General features: G+C 37.7%; 1 long non-coding RNA gene across 1 annotated transcript; it reads left to right on the top strand.

Moving 5' to 3' along the window:
• Positions 1–394: 394 nt before the first annotated feature.
• Positions 395–6,091, top strand: LOC104224430 (uncharacterized). The gene is made up of 2 exons (XR_710351.2): positions 395–552; positions 5,868–6,091. It is a non-coding gene; the product is annotated as an uncharacterized lncRNA (long non-coding RNA).
• The last annotated feature ends 6,117 nt before the right edge of the window (positions 6,092–12,208 follow it).

Raw genomic sequence — 12,208 nt, 5'->3', positions numbered from 1 at the left:
AAATATAATTAAAGTAATGGTACATAAATACCTTTTGTATATACACCTCTAATGCAATGATAATTAAGACACTACCCTTTACTTTAGGTAGATTTGTATACCAAATAAATCATGTTGGGCCGTGCATCGCACGGACATGCCTTACTAGTATCCTTACAAACCAAAAAGGAAGAGAGAACCAACACGAACCCGTTGCTCTTATAACCTTGGAATCTCAATTCGATAATATTCACAAAGGTATAGGATTCTATTCGTACTGAAGGTCTATCAAAGTTTAAGAGCTATAGGACGAACACTGAATAGTTATACAAAAAACACAATATACTTTATACTACTATAAACTTAGATCCATTTTATTGGTATGCCTTTTCCCATAGACACGTGTTTTGTGCACTTCAGTAACAAACGTGTGTACCATCCCTATCAATGAGCAGCTCTCTTCTTCTTAAAGTTCTAGAGTCTAATTTACCATCCGTTCTTTTGTCCATCTTCATGGGCCATGACTACAGAGGTTTGCCCTCGAGTTTAATTTGCTGACATCTCTTGTGCGTGGTGCGTTCTTTTTTTCCTGAGTTTTCTTATGTTCTTTCTCTATTTAATTATATATTCAGTTGAGTCTCTGTTAGTTCTCCTTTTTTGTATAGTTTTTTCATTTTTTTTTGAATTCTCTATATGCATGTATGTAACTTTGTTTCATTTGCGGATACATGTTTGGAATAAGATATAATCATGCATAATTTCGGATATTTGATGAATACAAATCTTTTTTTTTTTGGGCAATCAAACATAATCCCTTTTTTCCCTCTTCAATTTTTGGAAATTTTACTTCTCCATTTTTCTGTTAATATTTCCGAATTTATATTCACTTTATTCCTTCTTGGTCTTTCCTATTTTTCCCCTAAATATTGATTAACATATGAACATTCCAGTTGTTTGTGTTCTAATATATTGTAAGTCAGGCTCCCTTCTTCTCCTTTGCTTTAAGTTTTTAGTTGTAGTAATTATGGTAGTGTTCACTGTTCAAAAGCTTTGGGAAGCTCTAAGATTGTAAGTATTGGAGCAAGTAAGAGCAAGATAAATGATTTACCAATTTAACGACTTGATTAGAAATAACTTATTGACAAAATATGAACGATAATAGTATCCATTACATTCTTTTTGGATCTTATTATTGTGATGACCCAAAAGGTCATCACTTGTGCTGCAAGTGAATTCAGTATTCTGAGGCCTAAAAACCTCCTCTTTACTCACCTTGATTTACGTGTGTGGTCCGGACTTATATCCGGGAAGCCTTCTATGTGAAAATATGAGAAATAGAAATTTCTAGAGTTAAAAATTTGATTATGGTTGACTTTGGTCAACATTTTGAGCAAACCGACCTGAATCCGTGTTTCGACGATCTCGGGAGATCTGCAGTAAAATATGGGACTTTGGCGTATGCCCGAAAATGTCCGAGGTCCCAAGCCTTAGAAATCAATTTTTGAAAGAAATTATTTTACTGAATTATCTAAGAAATGAAGAAAAGAATTAATGTTTGAAACTATTGTTATCGGGTCCGTATTTTGGTTCCGGAGCCCGATACAAACTTGTTATAGTATTTGAAAGATAACTGCGAAATTTGGTAAAAAACGGAGTTTATTTGATGTGAGTTGGACTTCCGGTTGAAGAGTTATGAACCTTGAGAGTTCTTGATGAAAATGTTGGGTTTTGAGGTTTAATTTATGATTTTACATGTTATTTTGATGATGTGATCGCATGAGTAGGCCCATATGATGTCTTTGAGTTAATATGCACACTTAGTTTGGAGTACCGAGGGCTCGGGTGAGTTTCGGGTAGGTTCCGAGATATCTTAGGCTTAAAACATGGATGTTGCAGGTTCAGATTCAAAAATGAAAATTGTAGCACTTTGTGTCTAGTTTCTAGAAAGATAAAGATATCACAATTTGGACATCTGTAGAGAAAGTTATGACCAAAATACTAAAGCATGTCACTGCAGTCCACACGGGAGCTGTGCGGCCGCACTCGATTTTGTGCGGTCCGCACAAGGGGTGTGAGAGGGGTATATTAAGACGGGATTTTCAGTTATTTTCCATTTTTTAAAACCCCAAAAATATAAGAGGCGATTTTTTAAATAACCTTTCTTCTCCAAAACATTGGTAAGTGATTTCTAACTCGTTTTCTTCAATCATTAACATCTTTTCACATGATTTCAACTTAAAATCAATGATTTTCATGGGGGAAATTGGGTGTTTTGGGTAGAACCTAGGTTTTTCAAAAATTGGGGATTTGGACCTCGATTTGAGGTCCGATTTCAAAACAAATCATATATTAGGGTTCGTGGGGGAATGGGTATTCGGGTTTTGGTTCGAACCTCGGGTTTTGACCATGTGGGCCCCGGGGCGATTTTTGATTTTTGGGCAAAACTTTAGAAAAACTCATTTTCATGCATTGGGGTTGATTCATTTAGCGTTTATTGATGTAATTAAGTAACTTGTGACTAGATACGAGCGAGTTGGTGGTGGAATCAAGAGATAAAGCGATAGTTGAGGCTTGAATTGTGTTCGTGGCATCGAGGTAAGTGTTTGGTCTAACCTTAGCTTGAGGGATTAGGAGTTGTGTCTTATTTACTACATGTTAATTGTGGAGTACGACGTATAGGCATGGTGACGAGTATCTATACGTTGGTGTCAAGCATGTCAGTGAGTCTTGTATTATAATTGTTATGACACCGTTGTGGTTTATCACGCTTCATATGTTATTATCACTATTGTTCCCTTGCCGGGATGTTTGTTTGATATTAATGATCCCTTGCCGGGATGTTTGTTTGATATTATTGTTCCCTTGCCGGGTTGTTGTTGAGATATCATTGTTCCCTTGCTGAGAAATTGTTATATTGCTCTTGTTCCCTTGCCGGGATTCCTTGTGATTATTGTTGGTTCAAGGACATCGCGGGTGGTACGCCTACGACAAGATATAATGAAATGGGAGCGGGTGGTATGCCTACCACAAGATATAATAAAATGGGAGCGGGTGGTATGCCTACCACAAGATATAATGAAATTGGAGCGGGTGATACGCCTACCACGAGATAAATGAAATGGGAGCGGGTGCAACGCCTGCTGTAAGCACGTGATTTTTGCCCTATGAAAGAATTACTCCCAAAAAATTCAAAATAAAATGATTTTCCTTGGTGTGCGATTTTGAGAATTTTTGTGTAATTATTTGTATATTTGTCTGCGCATGTTTATTTGTTAAATTAATAAATATAAAAATACAAAAATATGTCGCATTTTGCATGTAGGATTTAATTCTACAATTGTTAGTAATTAAGTTTGTTTTACAAAAAATGAAAATTACAAAAATAGGCATCTTTTGCATTTTTAGCATTTAATGTCCAAATATACAATTTTATGCTTAATTATTACTTAATTGTGCGTTAATTGTTATTGGGAGTTAATTTGCGCTTTTATAACTTAATTTAGTTCTTAATAATAATTTAAGTATTTTTATAATTTAGTTTTAGAAAAATAAAAGAAGAAAAGAGAGCAAAAATATAAAGAAAATCGGAATTGGGCCTCTTCTTCAAATTCAAGCCACAGGCCCAAAAAATTGTCCAACCTTCCCCACGACCCGGTCCATTTCAATCGGGTCGACCCGTTCCATTTCAACCGGGTCGACCCGGTCTACAACCCCAAAGACCCAACACCCCCTATCTTGCATTTCAAAAAACAAAAACAAAACAAAAAAACCTAAAAACCCCTAAAGAGATCCGCCCCTCCCCCTCTTTCTCTCTTCTTCTTCTCCCACTCCCCGAGCTCCCCAACCATGGCAGCTACCCTTTCCCCCTCTGGCTCACCTTCCCACACACGCACAGCCCCTCCGTCGACCAACCACAGCATCCATCGACGACCTCACATCCAAAATAACCAACGACCATGGCTGCCATGGCTAGCGCTGCCACTGCCGCGTCTTCGTCTTCGTCTTCTCCATGGCGAGCTCAAAAAGCTCGTCCATGGCTGCCCTCTTCTTCGTCAAGTTCCAGCAGCGACGTGAACGACCACCATCGTCCACCATCATCGCTCTATGTCCAGCAGCTTCAGCTCACCCAAGTCGCCACCTTCACGCCCAAACGACCCCTCAGAACTGCTTGACGACTGTTGCGCATGCTCTTGCTTCAGCTGTGTTGCTGCTGCAACGTCTTCTTCTTCTGCTCCTTCTGCTACGTCCAGCCATGGACGAGCTTCATCGAGCTCGAACTCGAGCTCCCATGGCTGCCGCTGCATCTTCTCCATTCGCGCTGCTGCTACTGTCGCGCTGCTACTACTGTGTCGCGCTGCTGCCTGCTTCGACGTGTTGCTGCTGCTGTTCCATCGTGTTGTGCTGCTGCTCCTGGAACTGCTACTGTAGCTGCTGCGTCGTCTTCAAACGACGCCAAACGACTATCTTTTTCGATCGTCGTTTCGATCCGGTTAGTGGGTTTAAGATTTGGGTTTAACATTCTTGTTTTGTTCATCATTGAATTAATTTTCTAGTTTGTTCATATGTTTTGTTGATTTAATTTTCAGATTTCAAATGGAACTTTGATTAAATAGTTTTTCAGTTTATTTCATGTGCTTTTATTTTGTATTTGCAAAAGAAATTGTTAGTTTAAGTTTTAATATTGTTAGATTTAGTTTAAATCACTTGAATCCGTTGTTTGTTGTTAAAATAGATTTAATTCATGTTCATCTTTGTTTGAAGTTCATTTTTAATCCAGTGATTTAATGTGAGTTTATGTTTTGGTTTTTGATTTGTTGATTTAGTTTGAATCATGTATTGTGTTGTTAATATTGTTGTTTCCTTGCTCATCCATTTTTGTCTAAGTTAACCAGGATTGGTTCCCAATATGGTTAATTTATTTCCATTAATTTGAAGTTAAATGATTCATCTATGTTCATATGGTTTGTTGTTGAGTTTGTTTAAGAAATTGGTCATATTGGCTATATTTTGGTTAAGATCGATTAGTTGAATTGGTTATAGCTGATGGGGTAGTTTGGTAAATTGCAGTACGTTCAGGGGTAAAATGGTAATTGCAATAAGGTCGGAGGGGTAGTTTGGGAATTGAACATTTTGAATAATTCTTTATGTTAAGCATGGGGGACAAAATGTAATGAGGTGGGGTTTGATACAATTGTTTAATATAATGGGGGACACGACATAATGTAGTGGAGGGAAATATTGTAATTGTTTATGTTAGGCATGAGGGACAAGATGTAATGTAATGGGTTGATACAATTATTTAATATAATGGGGAACAAGACACAAAATAGTGGGGAATAATTCATTTGTTTAAGAAAGTGAGAAACAAAGCATGCATTTTGGGGAATATTTCTGGTTGGGGGGTTCAAGACAAGAGTCTTGTTATATATAGGGTCATTTGACACATTATTAAGGGGTGAGCTTTTGGACAGATTTTTACAAGACAGACTTTTTACACTTTAGAGCTGGGAGGACTTTTACACTTGAGAGCTTTTAAGACTTGAGGGAGGAAGACTTAGTCTTGAACTTGAAAGATTTTTGAGGATTATTTTTGAGAGAGGAATACATTCTGAAAATCTGAAGAGAGTGTGGTAGAGTTTAAAAAGAGAAAACAAAAACAAAGGGAGAAACGAGTTTAGTTTCGGATTTAATACACGCGTGGGTTGTTGTTGTTTAGTTTGTTTACAAACTTTTGGGTTTGCTCTATTGAACTTGTTTGGTTTTCTTCAAATCTTTCTGGGCCTTGAATCTGGTTCGAATTGCTGCTGTTGGGTTGTTGAACCTGCTGTTGCTGTGTTATTACTGCTGCTGACTCCTCCTTCTTTTTTTTCTTGTATTGCCATTTTCAGGTACACATTTGTACACTTTTGGCTTGAGGCGAAATGAAATATTGACCAGGCTTTGTTCCTGTTGAATTCCTCCTGTTTAGATTTGTGTTTGAATAGAATTTTTTCTTTCTTTGTATAAAAATGTAGTTGATTGATTAATGAATAATGGGGTCGCATGTATAATAACTCCTTCATCTAATAATGTTAGTTTAAATTAATCAAAGAATAGTTAATCTGTTTTGATATTATTTTGTGTCAATCTCATGTTCTGGTGTTATTAAATAATAGAATATAGAACGAAAGCAATCTCTCTTTGTACGAACTCGATTGCAGTTTTCCATTTGCATTAGCCGTAAACTAATAACTAATAAGTTACGTCTTTTTCAGCATGTAATTAATTGAGGGATTTTCTTTTATTTTAGAGACGAACTTAATAGAAAAATTGTAGTCATTATAGGTTCGTCCTTTTAAATAAAATGAGACGAGCCTCGCCAAATAAAACGCACAGATTGCGGAGCCCTCAATAAATGTACATTTAATCACTTAGACTTCGGGAGGAGCCGTTTAGCAAACTTCACGGCTGTCCCTAAATAATAAATACGCTAATCGCTTTAGGCGCGATTTAATTAATCTTACCTTCTTACACTCGGGTGCGCATTTCATGCGACCCAAATCCAAATCCCAAAACATTGAATAAAACTGTGTTCCGGATTGCGGGTGCATTTCATGTGACGCAATCCAAAGACATGTTTTTAAACGATGTTCACATTCTTTTAAAAATATAATAATAAAAGCGGTAAAGAGTTAAAACTTGCACATAAGTTCATATTTGTATAAAAATCAGATAATCAAGTCGAATATGACAGTTGAGCGACCGTGCTAGAACCACGGAATTCGGGAATGCCTAACACCTTCTCCCGGGTTAACAGAATTCCTTATCCGGATTTTCGGTACGCAGACTGTAATATAGAGTCATTCTTTTCCTCGATACGGGATTAAAATTGGTGACTTGGGACACCCTAAATCTCCCAAGTGGCGACTTTGAAATAAACAAACAAATCTCGTTTCGATTGTCCTTTAATTGGAAAAAACTCCTTCACCCCTCACGGGGACAGAAAAAGAATGTGTTAGAAATTTGAACTTATATAAATTGTTATATTTGGTTTTATCTGATTTTGTTACATGTTTGGGCTCAATGTGCTAATTGGTTGCCTTTTACCGCTTTGATATTATGTGAACTGTATATAAACTATGCCGAAACACATCTCCTCTCTGAGTCTTCTGAATCATGAAGAAGGGTGTACTTCGTACGACTTCTTTTCTGTATAGTGTCAAATCCCAATTTAGAACGAGGTTCGGACAAGTAACTAAGCCGGTGAAGCTTCTGTATTCCCGGTACGCTGCCCCCCCCTCGGCTCGAGTTCTCCGCTCGGGTAAGCCAGGTCTAGAACAAACACCCAGGTTCTGAACCTAGTATAGCAAAGCCACATGCCAGATCCCTAGTAGGAACACTTATTTGCATCATGCGCATTTGACTTACGGGACTCAACACAGGGGTTGGGTCCGTCTAGGACTAGCAACCTGAAGTGAAAAGACCATCCTGCAGCATACTGTATGCTTTATGCATTTACTTGTTTCGGACTTGCATGCTGACCGACTTCAAAAAAATCGGGAATATTGGAAAATTGCGAAAAAGAAGGAAGTAACTGTGTAGAGAGTTAATTGCCTATTTTATTTTTTTTTTTAAAAACAATGCCCCAAATACTGGCGAAACTTTGGGAAAAATGAAAAAAAAAGAAAAATATTTTTTTTATATAGTTTGTTTCACTCAAAAAAGCAAAAGAAAAAAATAGAAAAGAGTCTCTTATTTTTAGGTTGAAGAATAAGTTGGTCATTTTGTTGAAACGAAAAAAAAAATCTTCACTTTATTTTGTTTTCAAAATGAAAAAAATAGAAAAGGAAAATAGTTTGTCTTGCCATGGAAAATGGAAATTAAAAAAAAAGGGTCTTATTTTTTTAAAATAGTTTTTATTTTTATTTTTATGAAAACGCCCAAAATCGAAAAGGAAAAGAGTCGTGCTTTGAAAGTGGGTTTGATATTTGTTGCCAAAAATGAAAAAAAAAAGAGAGTTTAAAATAGTTTATGTTAATGGCCCGAACTACGCGGGTTTGATTCTCACCGGATGTGAGATACGTAGGCAACCCTCATCGGGTCCAACCCCACCTTTTGTTAAAATAGCCAAAAACAAATAAATAATAATAAAAAAAAACATGTCAAAATTTTAATTCTGTCATAAAGAAGTAGGGTGACGCTGTTTTGTCAAAACATAGCCGAATGCTCCCGAAAGGGACGCCGGAAGGCTGACTTTGCATAAACAGCCACCTTTGGGTCTTTTTTTAAGATTTGGTCCAGTTGACCCACACAACCTTAAATATCTTCGTCCTCGAGACGTTGAAAGGCCGTGTTTGCAATATTGAGTTTTCTAATTTGAAAAACGATAAAAAGAGTCATAAATAAGTTAGGTAATGTTGTTTTGTCATAAATAGCCGAATGTTCACGAAAGGGACGCCGGAAGGCTGACTTTGCATAAACAGCCACCTTTTGGGTCATGTTTAGGATTTTTGGTCCAGTTGACCCACACAGCCTTAAAAATCTTCGTCCCCGAGGCGCTGAAGGGCCGTGTTTGCAACACCAGGTTTTTATTGTAATTTGAAAAGAAAAAAAAATAAAGAGTCAGCGGTCAGGTGAATACCGTTTGGATTTTTAGTCAAAAATAAGCCGAGCCAGCTTCGACCGCGTCTTAAACCGTTCTTGCCGAAATAGCCTTAGAGTATCTTTCAGTTGTCGAAAGGCTATTTTCGTAAAAGAACGGACAAGTTTGTAAAGTGTCATAAAATAATCTTCCCCGGCCTCAAAATTCATGTGAAATTTGGAAGGGGCCACGTCTGCAAAAATAATCGTTCGATTGCATTTGTCAAACGGAGAAAGGAAGCTGGCCATTTGTTTTTGGAGTTTGTAAATCTTTTTATTAGAAAATGTGGGTTGTTTGATTTTCGAGTTTGTAGGTCATCTTCAAACCTTTGAAACCCAGTTTGTTTTAATATGAAAATTGAAAAAAAATATTTTATTATTATTTATCTTTTATTAGTCTGAACTACGCAAGGTCTGATTCATGCAGGGTCATGATATGTAGGCAATCTCCATAAGATTCGACCACACAAAAAAAAAAATGAAAAAAAAATGAAAATAGAATGAAAGAAAAAAGAATGGAAAAAAGATGAGAAAATGATGGAAAAAAAATCGAAAAAAAGAAAAATGAAAAAAAAGAAAAAGATGTTGTTAATAATGAGGACCGACTGAGTCCATTCTAACCTGTTTTGTTTTGAATCGCAAAGAAAGTTAAGTTGGTTGGTTTGTGGTAATCCAAGACAATGACACCCAGAATATCGCGCAGAATCCTTTACCTGTACATCATGATGCACACTTTGCGGGGATGAGGCCTGATGGCAGAAGCACTCGAATCCTATTGGGAACTTGTTGACGGAGGTTGATGATATTGAAGCTGGTAATGGTCTTGGCAGAATTGATGCGAAGCTCAGTGGCTAAGATGCCAGTTTCGATAAAGTGGGAGGACGCTCTGTTCCTTGGTTAGCGAGAGAGAAGCTGGTGGTGGCTTGTTTTATTGTCATTTCTGTTGACCGGATTATTCTTAGGGTTGTAGTCCGGATATTGTCTTGTGTCAAACTTTCTTATCTTTCCATTTGTCATAGCAGTTTGTTTAAGTTTTGTCCAGTTTGTTTTAGGATTTTATTCTGGTTTGTTTTGTTTGTCTTGTTATTCAAACCATTCCACTGGTACTCTAAAGCAAATCCGGTCTTTTATTATTTCCAGTCATCTTTTTGTTTAGTCCTTTTATCATTTTTGTTCAGCGCTAATTCTAGTGACATGACATGCGCACACAGTTTGGGCCTAATCTTAAAAGCTAATCATAAAACCCCGAAAAATAAGGAAGGTTTGAGAATATACGGAGCTCGAGTCATGTGGAACTAGGGCAAGTAAAACACAAAGAAAACCGTTAAAAGCAAGATTCGCCAAATTGGCATGAGGGTCGTTCATGATAATGAGAGTGAGAGTGTCGCCCAACAGTGCTTTAGAAATGACAAAGGAAAAAGCAAATGTGTGAATATAATTGTCAAGTCCAGCACCATCGGAAGAGGCTACAAATCTTTGTTTAAATGTGTTGTTTGCACTGGGCATGTTTTGAAGACTGGAATGACGAAGACATTTTGTTCTGCTACCTAAACACTTTATCCTTCGTTAACCCCTTTTGAGCCTTATTGTTTTTCTTTCGTACCCCTCGTTCGAAATCAGTAGCAACGACTAGAAAACACAAGCATGAAAAAAAAAAACAACAAAACGAAAAAAAAGAAGAGAAAAGAAAAGAAAAATGATAACAAAAAAAAACAAAGGAAAGTCAAATGAAAAAAGAGGAATTGGGAACTACGTTTGACCTGATTCCTCAAAGAGGATACGTAGGCGCCTCACGGCTCGGTCATAGGGTGCATAGTGTGCATGGTGTGCATGGTGTAAAAAAAAAGTAATAATAATAATAAATAAATAATCCCCAAGCAAGAAACTGGGGCAAGAGTTGCGCTTGTTGTAAACAAATATGGTTCCGAAGGTTGTAATTTTGAACCCCAAATTGATTTGTTTTTGAGCCTTTAATACCCTTTCTTTCTAGCCTATCCAAAAAAAAAACCACATTACGGTCCAAAGAAAGACCTTCTGATCAGTCTTCAAAGGATGCCAAGTCAGACAAATGAGAGTCTTACCGGTGAACATAACACTCTGTTCCACAATAGAAAGGACTCTAATCTCCAGCAGAGAGAGTCATACCGGCAACACTCCAAATCCCCAGCTGGAAAGTGATACAAATGAGAGAGTCTTATCGGTGAAAATTTTCACGGACACCATAAGGCGATGAAAGCTGAGAGAAAACCAAAATGAGAGAGGCTTGATAGTGAAAACCTTTCGGGCACTACAAGTCGAATAAGATTGAGAATCAGATGGGGAATTGCCAATTGAAGGTCTTGAAAGATGATTGACGGCGGAGGATAGACCACATGTGCATGTCATGACCATTAGAGTCGGTATCTACGTTTGATAGGTTTTTATTTATAGTTTCTTTTGTTAAAGAGTCATCTTTTTCTTTTGTCTTTTTATTCTGTTCCCTTTTATCTTTTCCTTTCATAGAAAAATTCCCCAGTAGAGTCTGTTTGGTCAGAACAAGTGAGAATTGACTTCAAAATATGTCATCAGCTTTACAATTATGCAAGATGAGATCTGGCTAGTACATCCAAGTGGTATAGTCAGCAAGGAACAAGCGCGAGGTCAGTGTCAAGAAAGATATCCCCAGCAAAAGGGAATTGACAAAAGGATTGACGAATGTCAAGAGGGATATCCTTGCCGAAATCAAAGGTTATAAACCTCAAGGCCAAGGCCCGTGGACAAATCAAGGAGAGCAATGAGCATGATTTGGGAAATTCATGCGAGACTAAAAGGTCGGGGAAATGCAAGTTTCCGAGCTATGCCACAAAAGAAGAGGGATATCCCCAGCAGAAAGGGATTATCCCCAGCAAATAATATCATCCCCAACAAGTTGTGGAACGCAGAGCAAGGAAGGAGAAATGGAAAACCATCCCAGTAGGAGTATCACAACCAACCACCGCATTTTAAACTAACAAATTTTGTTTGATTTGAAACAGGTAAAGGAAATGGCATTGATAACGGAAATGCATGCAAGAAAGATTATCAAACTGGGGCAGAAAATTTTCCTTCCATTTAGAAAATTTTCTGGAAGTCAGGTACCCATTTGGGGAAGAATAAAGATAACACCAGTCACAAGGGAAGTGGTCTTTGAACCAGTGTTGCCCCCAACATAATAAGTTTCAATGGAGGAAGTTGTTCCCCAGCGGACAGAACAAAGGGATGAAACTTGAGCTCAGAAAAGCAAGAGGCCAGCATCATTCCCAACAGCCTTCCGAAGAGTGTAGCACTAGTTCTGAAGGAATCAGAATCCCCCAGCAGTGTTATCCTCGACAGCATTATCCCCAGCTAATAACATTCTATCCCCCAACAGGTAAGTAAATAATTCCCCAACAGGGTTATCCCCAGCAGTTTCGAGGAGTCCAACACAAGTTTGGTGAAAATCGGTATCCTCAGCAGTTCCTTTCGGGGAAAGGCAAAACGAGTCTTAAGGGAGGTAGTCTTCGAAGGAAGAAGCTATGCAAAAAAAAAAGGAAAAAAAAAAAGGGGGAAGTAGCTTGCAGAGGAATGAAACATCCTACTTAAAAGGAAGTAG

This window comes from Nicotiana sylvestris, chromosome 9 (genome assembly GCF_000393655.2).
Source record: "Nicotiana sylvestris chromosome 9, ASM39365v2, whole genome shotgun sequence".
Taxonomy (NCBI): domain Eukaryota; kingdom Viridiplantae; phylum Streptophyta; class Magnoliopsida; order Solanales; family Solanaceae; genus Nicotiana; species Nicotiana sylvestris.
This window is presented reverse-complemented; position numbering and strand designations above follow the sequence as displayed.